Source organism: Chelon labrosus, assembly GCF_963514085.1.
Source record: "Chelon labrosus genome assembly, chromosome: 1".
Taxonomy (NCBI): Eukaryota; Metazoa; Chordata; class Actinopteri; order Mugiliformes; family Mugilidae; genus Chelon; species Chelon labrosus.
In genome coordinates, this window is record NC_140337.1 from 25,907,860 (window position 1) to 25,927,743 (window position 19,884).

The following is a 19,884-nucleotide window of genomic DNA, read 5'->3' on the forward strand; positions in this document are numbered from 1 at the left end:
CACATTTTCTCCACGGGCTTTGTTTGAGATTCTGGAATAAAGACAAGAGACGGTAATTTCTTCATGTGTAAGAAACAGCAGCTTTATTCATCATGTGAAGCTTCAGTTTGTTCTCCCATTAAATCAGTAAAGTCTGATAAATGACTCTTGTTCAGTGATTTCATGATTCACAGATTGACTTCATCCACACAATCAGTAAGTTGAACTCAGAATATCAGCTATGTACAATCAAATAATGACTGATGTCCTGATTGATGATGATCATGATCACTACAGTTGACATGAGCTCGTCTGTTCATCCATTTCAACAACAAACCAATCAATGGAGATGTAATTGTAGATTTATTTATTTCAAAAGTCAGAATTCTTAACTGTCAGAACAGAGAAACAACAACATACAAACACATCAACACAAATATTCATGAGACGTTCAGAGCACAGACAAGTTTAGATTTTCATGTGGACAAATATCAGTTTAGCTGAATCAAAGTCATGTTGAGCAGGGAGAGCCTCCGTGGCTAAACAGACACAGGAAGGAGCGCCACTCAAACAAAGTCCAGCATCAAGCAAACAATAAGCCAGGAGACGTCAAAGTGCCGCCCAGAAAGTGTGATTGACAGCTGATCTCTGTGCAGTGAAGAACAATTAGCTCTCAGCTACAACGATGGACACCAAATCACCTGGAGACTAAAAGACACATTTTAACCAACTGTCCCTAAAGTGACTTCTGTCTATTTGACTTAAATCAACTCAGCAGTGACTCCAGAACCAAGAGGGTGAAGTCCAGCATAGAGAGGCTGAGTGAATGTGGTCTGGACTCTGTGGAGGAGAGTCATGGTTTCAGAGACGCTGTAGAAAGACAGAATACCTGCTCTGTGATCCAGGTACACTCCTACTCTGGAGGAATCAGGACCTGAGACGACACTTGAGACTTTGTTGTAGTAAAATACATAGCTATTTGTGTAACAATATAATGACCAAGATTTGTCATTTGATCCAAATGAGCATTCATCTGAGCTTCCTGCTCTGCTGATATTCTTGTATGTGACTGCTACATCAACTTCTTCTCCTCTCCACTCCACCTCCCAGTAACAACGTCCAGTCAGACTCTCTCTACTCAGGACCTGACAATAATCAGTAAATCTGTCTGGATGATCAGAATAAGACTGTTGTTGATTCATTAATGTTACTTTTCTGTTGTCCTCAGATAATAACAGCCATGTGTTTGCTGTGTTTGGATCCAGTGGGATTTCACATGAATATTTCAAGAATTCATCTCTGGTCTTTGGCTCTGGTTGTGGCAGTAAAACATCCACTTCAGTCACTGTCAGTGAGATGTTTGTCCATGTCTCTCTCAGAATGTCCTGTAGTTTCTCTCTGGTCTCTGTCACAGCTGCTTTCACATCATCAAAGTTCCTCAGAGGACGAATCTTGATGCTGGATGAGTGTGTAGACTCACTGGGTGGTGGCAGTGAGGGGTAGTTGTGTAGAAACTGGTTGTGATCCTCTGTGTTTAAGAGCTGCTTCAGCTCGGAGCCTTTCCTCTCCAGCTCAGTCATCTCCTGCTCCAGCTTCTCCTGAAGATCTTTGACTCGACTCTTTTCAGTTTCCTGCTGGGATCTGACCAGCTGCTCCACATCAGAGCTTGTTTTCTGGATGAGACGGATCATCTCAGTGAAGATCTCTTGACTGTCCTCCACTGTTTTATCAGCCGAGCCATTGATGGCCTTCAGCTCCTGTCCAAGCAGCTCCACATCTTTCTTTCTCTCCTGGATTCCATGCAGGATTTTTTGTAGCATCACCTGCACCTCTTTCTGATTCTCAGTCCTTTCTGCTGCAGCTGGGACTGTTTCATGGCCTTTATGTTCATCCATTAAACAGAGATAACAGATACTCTGCTGATCAGTACGACAGAAAATCTTCATCACCTCATCATGACGAGAGCAGATGTTCTCCTGGAGCTTCTTGGAGTGCTCCACCAGCTTGTGTTTCTGTAATGGAGCTGCATCATAGTGAGGTTGGAGGTGTTTCTCACAGTAACAGGCCAGACAGATCGGACAGGACTTGAAGGCTTTCAGCTTCCTCCCAGTGCAGACATCACAGGCCACATCTTCAGGTCCAGCATAGCAGTGATCAGCTGGAGCAGCTTGGAGTCCAGTCTGCTTCAGCTGCTCCACTAACTCTGCTAACATGGTGTTTTTCTCCAGGACAGGCCTCGGTATGAAAGTCTTCCTGCACTGAGGGCAGCTGTAGATTCCCTTCTGGTCTTCTCCATCCCAGTGGCTTTTAATACAGTTCATGCAGTAGCTGTGTCCACAGGCAGTAGCCACAGGATCTTTCAGTAGATTCAGACAGATGGAACAAGAGAAGGTTTTTCTGTCCAGCTGAACTCCTTTCTGCTCCATTTCACCTCTCAGTGTTGGTGACTGTGTGAGTTTCTGTTTGCTAGAAGTGAAACTGGTTTGATCTCTGATCTGAACATGTGATTCCACAGTGAATGGAGCCTGTCAGCTCTCACATTTCACCACATGCTGGTTACACCCATCTTCAATGTAGAGATCTGAAGGGCAGGGAACAAGGAAACATGAGGAAATATGAGTGGAACTGCTCCAAGAAGAGGGAGTGGTTATCAGACTTTGACTTATTACTAGATGAGGCATACATTGTTTGTTCGTGAAGTTTTACTGCTAAAAACCTTTCTGGTGTTTTGCAGTCAGATGTTGATCTGGACATAAAAACTGATTGTTGACATATGGTGACTCTTTACCCCTCACTCTCTGGAGTCAAATTCCCATCATTACCAAATGTCTTAGAATTATATCAGTAGTTATCTCTATAAACAGTGTTGTTCATTTTGGTGAGATTTGGCGTGAATAAGAACGTTAAGTGAATAAGCAGCTTACACACGCAGCAGAAGGGGACCAGAGGCGGGAAAAGAGCTCTCAGTGGAAAACAGTATCTGCCAAAACATTAAAACCCCCCAAACCATTACTGCAGTACTGTAGGGGGCCAGAACCTGACATTATGACCTTTTCCTTTATTTTAAACACAAATTATATCTGGCTGCTTTGCTGAAACTCGTGACACAACATCCCTGACCCGTTTCCTTCATCTTATTAGGTCAGTGAATAGCTCAACTGGTAACAGACGCTAACTACTAGCCGCCCAGTGATTTAGCCGACGACTAGCCTTCCAGCATAGCTCATGTATGTTAGCAAGCTAGCGGAGCTAACGGAGCTAGCTAGCCGCTAGCTAACCGCCGCGGACTCAACCGCGGAGTTAGCCTCGAGCTAACCGCGAGCTAGCCTCGAGCTAACCGCGAGCTAACCGGGATTTAACCGCTAGCTAACCGGGATTTAACCGCGGACCCGCGGGAGTTAAACAAGAATTAGCCGCGGCAGTTAGCCGTGAGCTAACGCGGAGGCTAGTGGGGTTAGCCGCCGGCTAATTCGCCGCCTTGCTAGCGGGTGCTTATCACAGTAATAATGTTGAAGTTTTACAATTTAAAGGGAAGATATTTTTAAATGAAACTGTGTCAAACTGAAAAATATATTATTCCACCACATAAAGTAGGAAACATTTATGGCTTGCAACAACATTAATGACAGTATATCTATATCATTGGAGTAATTTAATATAATATGATGTTTTTAATTAAATAAATAATGAGCTGTTGAACACTCATAAGAGTTATATTAAGTATGTTACATAACATTATTTGACATGTCTATTTGTCTGCCTATAGTTTTCCTCCAGCTGATCCAGACAGACTGCAGTGACGTCCAACATGAGACAAAGAGCTGGACTCGCAGGACAATTTGAAGGTCTTCACTTCATCGCTGATTCCTTGTTACAGCCTGGATGTGTTAAGTTTAATATTATTGTTTATCTAACTGTAAGACTGTGCCGTAAACTGTTCAACTATTGCTCAGGTAGGAGTAATGAGTTTTATTGTTAAAATTATTATGATTAACGATCAATTGTTACGATTTGCTCGTTCTTTGTCTGGGGATCCTAGTGAGATCCCTCCCACTCTCTTCCTTATTTGATGCTGGCTTTCAGGTGGAGCTGGGAGGGGTCTGCCGCCTGTACCTGCCCTTCAGTTTGTAGAAGGGCGTAAAGGACGACCCTTCTCAGTGTCTCTCTCTCTCAGCCAGGCCTACTGCATCCTCCTCATCCTGTTTGGTTTGTTGTACCCTGCATGACATCAAACTCACACCCATCCAGTCAGAAGGAACCAGGCCTTAAATGACTATTTGAGTTGTGCTTTTTGTTATAGCTGCTGCTCATGGTAGTAAAGACATGCTACTTAGTAAAGACATTCGCGACGTAAGTCGCGAATACTTTCATACCTGTCTTGACCTGACCATTACTTTTTGTAGTCAAACATGAAATTATTTGCAACGTAAGTCGCAAATATTTTCACCAGGATTATATTATGACTATATGAACAGGTGATCATTAAAGCATCATAGCATCTTAGTATAATTGCATTGTAGCATCTTAGCATCGTAGCAACATAGTATCTTAGCTTTGTAGCATCTTAGTATCATAGCATCTTAGTATCTTAGCATCATAGCATTGTAGTAGCATCTTGGCATAGTAGCATCATCATAGCATCGTAGCATCGTACTGTCGCAGCAATATAGCATGGTATCGCAGACTGCTGCGGCCACTGCATCACTCTCGCGATTTCCCGCAGGGGAATTGTCTAGTTCTCTCTATATATTCTAAATGTTCACAAAAATGCACAAAATATTTCTGGATGTCAAATCCTGTGATGGATGGTCTTGAATATAGAAATCCTTTGTCAGTCTAAACACAGAGTCAGATTTCTTTGTGTTAATCAACTTGAGGACATTAAGAATAATTGCTTACAGTACTGTGCCTCACGCGGGGTATCACTTGTGTTGGGTTTAGTAGGAGCCGATATAGTTATTATCAGTATGATTGTTAAAATGTCAGGACATCTCTCCACGAGCTGAGTCTGAAGAGAAAACTGAGTCCTGTCCGGCCAAGACAAAGTCCTGACCTTAATCTAATAGAAATGTTGTGGAAGGACCTGAAGCAAGCAGTTCATGTGAGGAAACCCACCAACATCTCAGAACTGAAGTGGTTCTATTCTGAGGAATGGGCTAAAATTCCTCCGAGCTGTTGTAGAGGACAGATCAGCAGTTACCAGAAACTATAGCTGCGGTTATTGCTGCAGAAGGAGGTCGCAGCAGATACTGGAAACAAGTGTTTTGCACCTCACAGATTGGTACAAATAATTCATTTTTTTGTTTATTCATTTTGAATAAACAAACACAAAAACATATTTTTGTTTCATTTGTTTGATAGGGTTCTCTTTGTCTTCTGTCAAGACTTCTGTGAAAATCCGCTGATTATTTTCATGCAGAAATTGTGAGGGGTGCAAATACTAAGCTGCACTGTATATTCAAAAACACTTATTCAAAAGACAATAAATGAAAACACAATGTATACTTCTAACCTTCCTATGATTCCTCTTACATTTTCAAACTGTCATGTAACATCATCAGTTTGTATCATAAGATTCCACATGTACGCTTTAGTCAGATATGTGTATCTATGACAGATGTATGTTTATCTTGCTGTTCTCTTCTCTTCTCTCTTTGCTGTTCTCTTCTCTCTTTCTTCTGTCTGTACCCGGCTGGCCTTAGGCAGATGGGTCCCTCCATATGAGCTGGGTTCTGCTCGAGGTTTCTTCCTGTTAAAAGGGAGTTTTTCCTTGCCACCGTTGCCTTCAGGCTTGCTCTGGGGGTTTCAGGCCGGGTTTTTGTAAAGCGTCTTGAGACGATTTGTATTGTTATTGACGCTATATAAATAAAAATTGAATTAAATTAATGTAACGGAAAACCAAATGGTGAGAGAGAGAGATAGAGTGTGTGAAAAATATTTTTCCTTTGTTCGGTCTGTGCCACATGCGGGACCAGAACGCATGATGCAGGACAAATGATTCTGTTATGCGGAAGATTTAGCTCTATCCTGCACATGTGTGGCTGTGTTACATGCATGAGTTGGTGTCTGTAATTCTTAAGATGCCCAGTTTGAAGAGAGGATTGTTGGGATTGGTGCAGCCACAGACCTAGCTTGTTACTGACTCTGGTTGTTGCTTCCATTGCTGGTAAAACTTTGCAGGTAGACTATGTGTCATATCAGCAGCTTGTTGCACTCACTTGGCATTGTGTTCATGGCCAACGGGGAATCCTCATACTCTCACATTTCCTCATACTCTCACATTGTCGTCAAAATGTTCCAGAAGATGACCTCTGTGTCATCTGACCAATGTGACCAAAATGCTGTGTAGTCATCACAGTTTGGTCCTTGTCAGGGGCGTTCTAATCCTTACACTTGTCCATTATTCCTGCTTCTAACATCTTCTTTGAGGACAAAATGTTCTTTTGCTGTCTGATATATCTCACACACTGACAGGAGCCATGATACCCAGATAATCATAACGTCATAATGTTATGGTCGATCTGTGTATGAATTAAAGGAATCACTCAAGTGTTTATTCTTATTTTCCTCATTAAGGACCATGTTCTATTGGTGTTGGTACTCTTTTCTAACCAAATATGAAATGATTACATTCACTGCAAAGCAACAGTTTGTTCAAACTCTCACTTTGAAATCAACGATAATAGAAATCATCTTTATAACACCTGCTCTCTTACAACAGCTCCAAATTACTTCATAAAGAAACAACAATGGGATCAATAGAAGAATAAGACACTTCAACTTAAACAGGCCAAACGTTCCTCTTAACTTCTAGTGAACACTGACAAAGGGAAGCTGACACTCACCAACTGGGCAGATGAAAGAAGAGGAGTAGCTGGAGAAGGCCCATATCTAGAAGACCTGTCCACTGGAGACAGTTGATTGACTGACTGGCTGCTCAAAAAAGGGGGAGGAGTTATCAGATTTTGATTTATTCCAGAAAGAGGAGCAGACCTACAAAACAAATCAGAATAAAATCCACATCATTCATAGTCATAGATGCCACAGGCATGTTACAGTTGCACACTAATTCTACTGGATGAGCTTTTAATGCTGATTAATTCAGTCCCTTGAAAAAACTTAAGTTATAATCAGCTTTTATTTTAGTCATTAGAAGTCTATTGGTCAGTCGACTATTGATTCAGACTGAACATGAAAACAAAGTAACTCACTGATACTGAAGCTGCAGCTAACATACTGAAGAAGAGCATTATTGGAAGACCTGAAGACTTTAAGGAGACACTAGAGGTTCAATCCATGTTTTTTCATGGGTCAACTCAGTTTTCAGATTTGCTCTCTGAAAACTGACTTATTTGCTCTCTTCTGCCTCTACTGTATAACTTGTCTTCTTTCAGACTGGTGGAAAGAAAATGTTCAACAACACATTTAGGTTTTTGTTTGAGCACAGTTATGAAAACCAACAACAATATCGAATATCAACTGTGGAGCTTTCATGGGGACATTGTTGTTTCCCTTTTTAGTGCAGCAGCCAATAATCTGTGTTTTACTACAAATACACAGCAGCTACTTTACTTCTGTGATCGATCCAAGCAAATATGGATGGAGAAGCTCGTGGAAAGAACTGCTTCACTACACAACAGCAAAACAATGTTTCAGAGGAGCTGCAGGATTGAACTTGGTTCAAAAGTGAATGAGGAGGGACTGTGTTTATTTTCCAATCAGAGCTATAAAAGATAAATGAGGATCAATTGTTCTGATAGTTTTTTTTTTTTTTTTTTACATTACACAACACTTCACAGGGTGTGTCTGAGAGGTGCAGCTTCAAGACTAACTGGTTTCAGAACTGCCAAAATATTTTAGTCACTATTGAATAGTTCTCGCTCCTTGTGACAGAAACACATTCTTGTCATAGAGAAAACTGGGATGAACAGAAGAGTTCTGCTGATACTACCTCTGTTAAATGTCAGGAGCATCAGTATAGGCCGGAACCAAGCAGCTTCTATCAGCTGACCTTTCATTTAAGGATTCCTCCAGTCTGGAGAAGATGCATAAAAACTATTGTTGAAATGATCTGAGCTGAGCTGAGCCAGGAAGTCATTCTAGTTCATTGCTCCACCTGGCTGTGATGCCACATAAAGCTGATGGTTTCCTGAATGCAAGAGTAGATGAGGCACATGCAGCGATCATCTACTCTTGCAAGTGGTGCTTCCTCAGTAATAAAAAAAAAAAAATGCAGAAATGATCCTGAACCAGTTATTCACCTTCACAACTCTATTTTGGCAACCCACTGAGTGCCACTCATAAAGTAATGGTACCACTAGGAAGAAAAAATCTTTATACACAGATGACTGGAGAACTAAAGCCATCTGGGCTGTTGCACATTTTATGGAGGAAAATGGAAAGAACACTGAGATTTCAACTTCAATGTTCTGCTAAAGATAATAACAAAACAGTAAGAGCCATACAAACATATTTAAAGTCAACTTTAGAGGATAATAAATTTAGAAATGTATTCTGAGAATAGAAGTAGAAATGTTTTCGGAAAATACATTTAGAAATGCAATTCTGTCTTTCAGTTCTGGTCATTTTTATGAAATGGGTCCTGACACCTTGCATGGAAAGCTTCCCCTTTGCCTATCCAATAAAAGTGGCGCCACCTTGTGACAGAACAGTGCAATAGATTGTACTTGTTGTATCTGCAGAGAGTGACCTTCAGCCTCATGTGTTCATGACTCTTCACCTGAAGATGATCTGCAGGGTCCTGCTGCTCATCATCTTCAACTCATGTGTCTGTGGTCAGTTTAGAAAATGAAGTCCAAATCAATTCTCAGTCTTCAATGATGGAGTTGAAAGACTCCCATGTTCCAGTTCTCAGTGTGTCTGCTCCTCTCTTTTTCTCTCTGTCTCCTCAGCAGCAACATTTGAAGTGAATATGACACAGAGCTCCTATCAGGCAGAGGAGAACTGACAACTGATCAGAAAGTCACAGTCCTGCATCGTGTACATGAAGCAGCAGCTCTGATGTTTCATGATATATTTATAGCAGCAGCAGCAGCAGCTCTTGCCTTCGAAATTAACTTTATTGAGATATTTAACCTCCATATTTTCCTGTATTAAATAGTCATATTACTCAGTTTGTCAGTGTTCTGTCTTTAAGTTAAACAAGTTGAAAAGTGACCTTTATGAGTTCAGAGGTTAAAATCAGTTATTTACTGACACCTACTGGCCAGAGGTATTTACTGCAGTCAAACAGTTTTCATTGAGCTCAGAGTACAACAGTCACTGATTTCTTTTCTGATAAACTTCTGCCTTGGAAACGAAGTATCTGGAACTAATGTGTCTATAATTGTATTATGTGTTTTGTTTTTGAAGGCATGTTTTAAACGTTTACATTGTTTTAATGAATGAATGAATTAAGTGAACTAAATGTGACAAAAAGTGAACTGTATATTTTTTGTAATGTTTCAATTTTCCAAACAAAGCAAAGGAAGCAACGAGTCTTTATTATAATACCATAAAAGTCAAGGCTGGGTGTTTATTGGAGGACTTGGGATTGTTAACTGTCTGTCTACAGCATTGCTACAGTCAACACTCTGCCAGGGCAGCACAATCATTCTTTTAAAGTCTCTTTATATTTAGCTGATTGATTCTGATGGTATTCCCATATTTATCACACACTGACATTTGTTGTTTCTCTGCAGCAGCTCATAAACAGAGAGCTCCCCCTGGTGGTGAGAGGACACGACAAGTTCAGTGAGTCTGCAGCACAGATAACCTACAATGATGTGTTCATTATTCAGGGAGTTTGCAGGATCATATTGTCTCCTCATGGTCCAGTAGTAAATGGTTTGTTGTCTGGTACTGGTCCATGACCTGCTAAATGAGGACCTCTGATTTAAAGGCTCATTTGAGGCCAGAAGGTCAGAGTTTTTCTCCATCATCTGCTCCTTTGATAACGTAAACATCACATATTCATAACTTGTGTTAGTTCACTGTCTCTTGAAGACGTTCCAGCACTCATCCAAGGCTTCTTCAGGTACAAATCTGATCTGTTCTGAAATGTGATGAAGACCACAAGAGGGCGCCTTCATCCTGCTAACCAGGGATGTAGTGGAGGTTAAAGCTCCTCAACTCAGTTTGTACACAGTTTGACTTCATCACATGTTATCAGGGAGATCAAACCACATTTAGAAGCTGTGAAATGATCTGGTGCGTTCAAGTCCTGTGGGATAAAACGCTACTTTTAGAAATCCACTCCATATGTGTTTGGACACTGTTTCTGTTGTTTTACCTGTTGATCAGAACATATTCAAGTTACAGTTCTATAATGAATCTGGGATTAAAGTGCAGACTCTCAGCTTTAATTTGAGGATATTCACATACAAACTGGAGGAATTACAAGCCCAGTTTCACTGGAGCTCCTTTAAACACATCTTCTGACTTTGCAGCAACAATTTCCAAATCAAGTAACACACTGGGAGATAACTCAGTCATTTTATCTGCTTAACTGATGAAGAACTAATGAAGGAATATCTCACATCTGTCCATGAAAGAGCTTTTAAGTCCCTGCTGAAAATCAAGGACTATGTATAAAATGCTTATAATTCCAACACCTTTCCTCCACTTGAGCAAAGCCCCTAACCTCCTAAACTGCTCAATAGTCACCACATGTGTGGCTGCTCATTGTTCTGAGTGTGTAAATCATTTCATATGATGCACATGACGACTTAATTGGTAGGATGTTTTTCAAAGCTAACGCTCGTCTGAGAGTACAGTTCAGTCAGACGTCCCATAAATCATCATCAAGTCCACATCTTCATCATATCTACTATCTTCAGTTTGCTGAGGACTAAACGTGTTCACCACCAAACTTCTCCCACTTCATTTGGAGTCTTTTCAACATTTTAAGTCTCGTAGAATTAAACCTGTTTATCGACCGAGATCAAGAACTAAATCTGGGTTGTAAAAATCACCACGTGACAGAAAGGCTGCTCATTTCTCTGTGACTGAGCTGTTTCATTGAAGAGAGTTGACTGACTGACAAACATTCTTCTGCTGTAAACATCAACTCTGTACTTTGTGGTGTTTCAGGAGGAAAACTGTCTCAGTTATACTCTCATATTAGCTCCACATTCTCCATGGGCTTTATTTGAGATCCTGGAATAAAGACAGGAGACGGTCATTTCTTCATGTGTGACAAACAGCAGCTTTATTCATCATGTGAAGTTTCAGTTTGTTCTCCCATTAAATCAGTAAAGTCTGATAAATGACTCTTGTTCAGTGATTTCATGATTCACAGATTCACTTCATCCACACTTGGACTCAGAATATCAGCTATGTACAATCAAATAATGACTGATGTCCTGATTGATGATGATCATGATCACTACAGTTGACATGAGCTCGTCTGTTCATCCATTTGAACAACAACAACATGTGGTCTCCAAACCCATCAATGGAGATGTAATTGTAGATTTCTTTCTTTCCAAAGTCAGAACTAAATCTCTGTGATAAAGGAAGGTCTGCTGATTTCTCTGTTGAGGCCCATGCAGCGGAAGAGAAACAACAACATACAAACACATCAACACAAATATTCATGAGACGTTCAGAGCACAGACAAGTTTAGATTTTCATGTGGACAAATGTCAGTTTAGCTGAATGAAAGTCATGGTGAGCAGTGAGAGCCTCCGTGGCTAAACAGGAAGGAGTGCCACCCAAACAAAGTCCAACATCAAGCAAACAACAAACCAGGAGACGTCAAAGTAGAGCCCAGAAAGTGTGATTGACAGCTGATCTTTGTGCAGTGAAGAACAAGGAGCTCTCAGCTACAACGATGGAGACTAAATCACCTGGAGACTAAAAGACACATTTTAACCAACTGTCCCTGAAGTGACTTCTGTCTATTTGACTTAAATCAACTCAGCAGTAACTCCAAAATCAAGTAACCGAAGGCCAGCATAGAGAGGATGAGTGAATTTGGTCTGGATTCTGTGGAGGAGAGTCATGGTTTCAGAGACGCTGTAGAAAGACAGAATACCTGCTCTGTGATCCAGGTACACTCCTACTCTGGAGGAAACAGGACCTGAGATGGGAGTTGAGAATTTGTTGAAGTGAAATGTGTAACTGTTTGTGTCACAACGTAATGACCAAGATTTGTCATTGCCTCCAAATAAACATTCTTTTGACCACCCTGCTCTGCTGATATTCTTGTATGCGACTGCTACACCAACTCCTCCTCTTCTCCACTCTACCTCCCAGTAACAACGTCCAGTCAGACTCTCTCTACTCAGGACCTGAGGAGAAACAGTGAATCTTTCTGGATGATCAGAATAAGACTGTTGCTGATTCATTAATGTTACTTTTCTGTTCCCCTCAGATAATAACAGCTTTGTGTTTGCTGATCCAGTGTGATTTCACGTGAATATTTCAAGAATTCATCTCTGGTCTTTGGCTCTGGTTGTGACAGTAAAACATCCACTTCAGTCACTGTCAGTGAGATGTTTGTCCATGTCTCTCTCAGAATGTCCTGTAGTTTCTCTCTGGTCTTTGTCACAGCTGCTTTTACATCATCAAAGTTTCTCAGAGGACGAATCTTGATGCTGGATGAGTGTGTAGACTCACTAGGTGGTGGCAATGAGGGGTAGTTGTGTAGAAACTGGTTGTGATCCTCTGTGTTTAAGAGCTGCTTCAGCTCGGAGCCTTTCCTCTCCAGCTCAGTGATCTCCTGCTCCAGCTTCTCCTGAAGATCTTTGACTCGACTCTTTTCAGTTTTCTGCTTGGATCTGACCAGCTGCGTCACATCAGAGCTTGTTTTCTGGATGAGACGGATCATCTCAGTGAAGATCTCCTGACTGTCCTCCACTGTTTTATCAGCAGAGCCATTGATGGCCTTCAGCTCCTGTCCAAGCAGCTCCACATCTTTCTTTCTCTCCTGGATTCCATGCAGGATTTTTTGTAACATCACCTCCACCTCCTTCTGCTTCTCAGTCCTTTCTGCTGCAACTGGGACTGTTTCATGTCCTTTATGTTCCTCCATTAAACAGAGATAACAGATACTCTGCTGATCAGTACGACAGAAAATCTTCATCACCTCATCATGATGAGAGCAGATGTTCTCCTGGAGCTTCTTGGAGGGCTCCACCAGCTTGTGTTTCTTTAATGGAACTGCATCATAGTGAGGTTGGAGGTGTTTCTCACAGTAAGAGGCCAGACAGACCAGACAGGACTTGAAGGCTTTCAGCTTCCTCCCAGTGCAGACATCACAGGCCACATCTTCAGGTCCAGCATAGCAGTGATCAGCTGGAGCAGCTTGGAGTCCAGTCTTCTTCATCTGCTCCACTAACTCTGCTAACATGGTGTTTTTCTCCAGGACAGGCCTCGGTGTGAAAGTCTTCCTGCACTGAGGGCAGCTGTAGATTCCCTTCTGGTCTTCCCCATCCCAGTGGCTTTTAATACAGTTCATGCAGTAGCTGTGTCCACAGGGAATAGTCACAGGATCCTTCAGTAGATCCAGACAGATGGAACAAGAGAAGGTTTCTCTGTCCAGCTGAACTCCTTTCTGCTCCATTTCACCTCTCAGTGTAGACGACTGTGTGAGTTTCTGTTTGCTAGAAGTGAAACTAATCTGAGCTCTGATCTGAACAACATGTGATTCTACAGTGAATGGAGCCTGTCAGCTCTCACACTTCACCATATGCTGGTTACACCCATCTTCAATGTAGAGATCTAAAGGGGAGGGAACAAGGAAACATGAGGATATATGAGTGGAGCTGCTCCAGGAAGAGGAAGTGGTTATCAGTCTTTGACTTATTCCAGGAAGAGAAACAGTCTACAAAACAAATCAGAATAAAATTCATACAGTTACACACTAATTCTACTGGATGATCGTTTACTGCTCATTAATTCATATCCCTATAAAGATCAGTTATAATCAGCTTTTATTTTAGTCATTAGAAGGCTATTGGTCAGTCAACGGTTGATTCAGATTGAACTTGAAAACAAAGTAACTCACTGATTATGACGCTGCAACTAAAATACTGAAGATCATTACTGGACGATCTGAAGACTTTGATACTAGAGGTTAAATCCATGTTTTTTTCATGGGTCAGTCAGTTTTCAGATTTTTACGTTTAAAGAGCGAATGTGAAATCTTTTGATTTGATCTAATTTCCTGATCTGAATGAACGACCAGTCATCAGTCATGTAAATAATCTACATTGAATACAAACGGTTAGAGCCTACTTACTTGTTCGTAGCTGCATGGAGGAACTGCTTCACTTCACAACAGTAAAAATGTTTCAGATGTAAAAATGTTTCAGAAGAGGAAGTAGCTGTTTGAACTTGGTTCAACGGTTGCATCAGAAATCTAAACTCATGACAAAGAAGGAGGGACTGTGGTTATTTCCTGGTCAGCAGCCTGAAAGACAAATTAGGATCAATTGTTCTGACACACGTTTCTGGAGAAAAATGAACAGGAGGTTTTTATTGTTACTGCTTCCATTCGTTTTAGTTGATAAGAGCTAACATTTCATGTGTTCTGTTGATAGTTTGTTCCTCCATTCACACTGTGATTCTACACGGACACAAACACCAACAATGATCACAACCATCATTTTAGGAGGTGACACTTCTGATACAGTCGTTCTGTCAGTGGTAAACTCTCTGCTGCAGCTACTTCCTGAAACATTTACTCTGCTGTGACAGGATAGTTCAGACTAGACAAGAGGAGCAGTGACGTCAAAGACTCCACCATCTAATCTGGTGTTTTGAATATTCAGACCCACTGGTCCATGCTGTGACCACTCTGGATGAACAAGAGTCAAACTCGCTGATTCAACATCATATACTGTATCTAGCAGCTTAAGGAGCCTCAACAACAGCTATTAGTTTGTTTCTCTGCTCTTAGTCTGACTGAAGTGCTGTTTGATTACATGGACTTTTAATCAATGGAAAATGAATGTGGTGGAAATGTGGAATTAATATCATGTCACCATTCGAAACTAAAAAGAAAAGTTATAGGTTTAAGGTTCAACTGTTTTATTTACATGTCATAGAGCAATTTATGATGAACAATAACAACAGCAGCATCAGTCTGTAATGAATAAATAGTAACTATAATATACTGTACATTAGGAAAGACATCAGTGATAAAAGCTGTTAACATCTGGATGGAGCTTTAGATGAAGAAACATGACGAGTCACATCAGAAGAAGTGGAGCTGGTGACAGTTTAGAGTCTTTGGACTAAATCTAAAGAGACTTTAGAAGAATCATTTACACTGACATCAGTTATTAATGATGGAAGAAATCATTTAAACTCTGACTCAGAGTAACAGGAACATTATTTAACACAGACAAATATGGAAACAAAGGAGAGTAGTCTCAGGTCTGTGACTATAGTTCTAATGTAGAGAGGTCCTCCACACACACTAGTGCAAGGCTGTCAGATTCATTTTAGTTCAGGGGCCACAGTTCAATGTGACCTCAAGGGGGCCACTAACATAATAACATAATAACCTGTAAATAATCACAACTCCAGATGTTTCTCTTTGTTTTAGTGCAAAGAAGAACAAGAACATTATGACAATGTTTACATTTAATTAACTTTCCTTTTATGAAAACATTTTATGAACAACCTGAACTCTCTGAAGAAGGAAAACAGACGAGCTATTGCTGATATCTGCTGTTTAGTTCTGGGTGTTGTGTTGTGTCTGATTCTCTGACTAAACCAGTGCGACCCCTAGTGGAGAGAAACTGTTATATCAGTTACTTCTATTGAAAACTGAACTGGCCTATGTTTGACCTCCCTGCACTGTCTCTCTGACACACTAAGCATCTATACAGCTACTGAGATTTTCTATTTTCTCTTTTTAGTTTTCTCTCTGCCTTAATTTTGGAAGCAATCAGAACTACAACACAGAGAGACAGCGGAGCTACTACTGCTGCTATACTTCATTTCAGTGGCGTTTGTTTTTTCTTTTTGCCGTCTTCTTATTTCTTCTCTCTGTTCTGAACAAACTCTGAAAACTATCAGGACACTTTGTCTGAACCTCCAGTTCTCTCAGTACAGACGACAACACCAACTCTAGGACCTGATCACTCTTCTCTCAAACAGTAAAGAAATAACACAGAAAACAAGTGGGTGAAGTGAGAAGTTTCTCACCTAAAGAGAAAAGACACATGTTGACCACAAGCTGCTGTTGTCTTTGTGTCTTTCTTCTGTCAATACAACGTTTTTAAAGTCATGGAGGGTGAAACTAAGAGGATTTGAACACGTTTAAATAAATGAATAAAGCACCTGAAGCAATACAAAGAAGTCTTTTTATTAGTTGATGACAATGTCCCAACTTTCCCATCAGTCTAGATGTTGATATGTGTGAAACTCCCATTTTTAACAAAGCTGGTGTTTTCTATTGGAGATGTATATTGAGAAGTAAGACACTCTGAGACGTGGGTTTTCCTTGTGCCACTTTTATTTCAGGATAAAATACAGATTTCAACTGATCACACAAAGACACAAGTGTGTTTTAGATTACGGATATACAAATAGGTCAGCACAAAGCAGAGCTAGCTGTTATTCTGTTACTGGTAGTAGGAAAGGACATTCTGGTGACGGAGAGAGAATTGTGTTAGAGGGAGGAAAAGGAGGGTTAGAGGTTGGAGAAGGAGGTGAGTTTGATGGAGTTTGATGAGGAGCTGAAAGCTGAAAGGAAGAGATGTACTAGGGAGAGTAACAGCGGCGTCTGCACAAGCTATATATTGACATGTTAATGCATCTGTAAGCTGTTCTGATGTCATTGCTGCTTTGACCTCGGAATCATTTGATAGTCACACCAGTAGTAGTCGTACACCTACTTTGGGCAGTTGCAGTCACTTATAAGTTCTGGGTCAACCTGTTTGATAGTTGTGTCGAGAGGACATTCTGGTCCAGGAAACACTTTTACTCCCAGTTCCTTGTGGAGCTCCTCCAGAGTCTTAGGCTGCAGATATTTCTCTTTAATTTTCCTGTTCTCGCCCCAGTGTGCACTTGCTAACCATCTGTTCTCTTTGTTGTAGCAGCAGAACGCTGACCAGAGCATGGAGGGAATATTAACCCTGTTGTTGAGGGTATTGTTGGTGCTGGGCCGTGCTCCGATTACTACAAAACCTTCTATTTTGTTATTGTTGTTGATGCAGTATTTCTCCATAACACATTTGATGCATTGTTCCAAGTTGCCCCAGGTTCCCTTGTTGAATTTTCTGTTTTGTGGAACAATGTTGGTCAGGGTAAAGGTGGATTTTATTTCATTTACATCGAATCCATAAGAGCTTGGTAACAAATGGCCTCTGTTAAAACCTTGCTTTAAACCCTCTTCGTAGTCAGTGTCCACAGCCTGGTGGTTGTAGGTTTGCGTATCTTTTGCTGGTGTCATGTTGTAGCTGTCATTTGGATCCTCAAGCTGTAACAATTAAAAACTAAATTACTGTTTCATACAAGGTTACATCAAAGTAGATTCAAAGTAAAGTTAGTATTTGGTTCCACATAATTATCCTTAGGAAGTAAACAAGACTATTTTTTGGTGCTTTTGCTTCATTTTCAAAGTAAATTCAGATTGAGAGTTTAGACAATAATTTGGTCTCAACAATGTCCAAAAAGTCAGGTAGAGTAACTGACACTGAGGCAATGCACTGCAGCATCATAACAGTTTATTTCATGTATTTTCAACTGATTAACAACTTTTAACTGATGTCAAATAAAATGAGACTTGTCAAAAAACATCTACAAATACTTTAGTATTATGGTATTTTCTTTGTTAAAAAGCTCACCTGTGGTTCAATCATCCAAAGTTTCTTTTTTTTGCCATGACTCCCTCTGAACTTTGCAGCAGAAAACACTGGGATCCTGTTCTCGATGTCGTAAAGCGTCACAAAGGTTCTGATGTTGTTCAAAGTCTGGCAAATAGGTTTGTATCTGTTCTGGTCCAGGATCTTCCCTCCCTCCAAGATTCCTGTAATATTTGGTGGATTATCGTTAAGAAAGAATTCATCACACTCTGCTATCGAGTTCACCACTTCAGCTTCTGTGGGAACGACGGACAGAAGGAGGAGAGCAGCGAGGGGCAGGAGAGCCTTCAGTAATGTCATGGTGGATCACTGTAAAAAATAAATAAATATCAGTGTATTATAGTTTGTTGCATGTTAAGTTAAAGTTAAATGAACTGATCAACTGAAAACCCATGATTGTTCACACTATATTCACTCTTTATTTGATGAAACTGTGGATCAACCTCTATGAAGACGTGTTAATTATTAATTAGTCATGTGTTAGAAGAAATTTTGACTGAGCCAATGCTGCTGCTGCTGACTTAAGTTCTATTAAACTTGTGTGTGGGGTCTGCCCTCCAACTCAGTTCTCTTTTGAAAGGCATAGCTTCTATACGGCCTCTTTATTAGGTTTTGGTTGGTGTTACAAGCTTTTGTACTTTTATTTTGAAAATAAAAATACAAAACTGGGCTTGAGGGTCTGCCCTCAAACATAATGTTTTGGGAAATCATATTAAATTAGTTTATCTAATCACTGAGTTTTTGTCAGCTGTTGCCATGGGAAATGGTGTTAAATTGACAGGCGAAAAATGTGCCAATGCATTGACACATATAAGTGACATGTGTTGGTGATTATGTCAGTTGTATTAACAGACTCAGTTTAGTCTGGATAAGGATTTCAGAAAATTCTTAATAAAATAAAAATGTCTCAGTAACTTGTGCTCTGTGTTTGTATTCACTGAATTACAGACACAAGGAGAAAATAAACTGAAACTGAAGAAAAACTCACCGTCATGAAGGTTTCCTGAAAATCTCTTGACCTTGTCTCTCTGTGTTCACAGCAGCAGTAACAGCATGATGATCCTCCTCCAATATAAACTCAGCCTAAAGAGGAAGTCCAGTTTCTTAGTGTCACTTTAATTTGCATTAACCTTTCAGATTTCTGAGAAAGCTGAAGAAGCTAAACCACACGATGTCTCTCCTTCACACATTCAGAGTCTCAGATTCGTTTTTAAAACAACACAGCTCATTGTGGTTTGAACACTGAATGCGTTATAAAAATTAAACTAACATGAACTAAAACGGAACAACCAGGTTTTAAAAGTGAGTTTTTTGAGGAAATGTATCCCATCAGCCACAACATTATGACCAAAAAAATGGAGGTTACTAGCTGAGAACGTTTGTCTATTTACAATTTCAGTGCACATTTTGACTTGATAGGATAGTAGGATGATGGCAGCAGCCATCCCCAACAGGATGCAGCCTGACACAGACACACACACAAAAACACTTTAGGAACAACTAAAAAGAAAACATGAAGAACCACAGGACACTCTCAGAAGGACCATGTCCATTCTCTGATGAGTCACCACAAGGGAGACCTACACAGTGTTAGGAAGGTGGTCATAATGTTATGGAGCAAGACTGTCCGTATTAGAAGAAGCTCTGGCAGAGACCAGGTGGAGTAGATGGTGTGTGAGGTGTTCATTTTTTTTTGTCATAATGCCCTGATCAGATACATTTCTTCAAAAAGCTCACTTTTAAAACCTGGTTGTTCTGTTTTAGTTCATGTTAGTTTCATTTTTATAATACATTCAGTGTTCAAACCACAATGAGCTGTGTGGTTTTAAAAAGCTAAGCTGAGACTCTGAACATGTGAAGGAGAGACACGGTGTGGTTTAGCTTGTTCAGCTTTCTCAGAAATCTGATAGGTTAATGCAAATTAAAGTGACACTAAGAACTCAACTATTTAAAAACTATGCTGATGAAAAAATCTAAGAGATTATCATCATGTCACTGTTCAAAACCTCATTGGTGGAGCAGTGTGTAATCCATACCTTGCCTGGTAACGATGGCATGTGATTGGTCTGAACTTGGGCAAACA

The 19,884-nt window shown here is 40.4% G+C and overlaps 1 pseudogene across 1 annotated transcript; it reads right to left on the minus strand.

The window, feature by feature from the left end:
• Positions 1-215: 215 nt before the first annotated feature.
• On the minus strand, positions 216-13,561 carry LOC311491979 (annotated as a pseudogene). The gene is made up of 2 exons: positions 11,899-13,561; positions 216-2,604 (listed from the first exon to the last, which is right to left on the minus strand). The product of its transcript is annotated as an uncharacterized misc_RNA (transcript).
• Between the last annotated feature and the right edge of the window lie 6,323 nt (positions 13,562-19,884).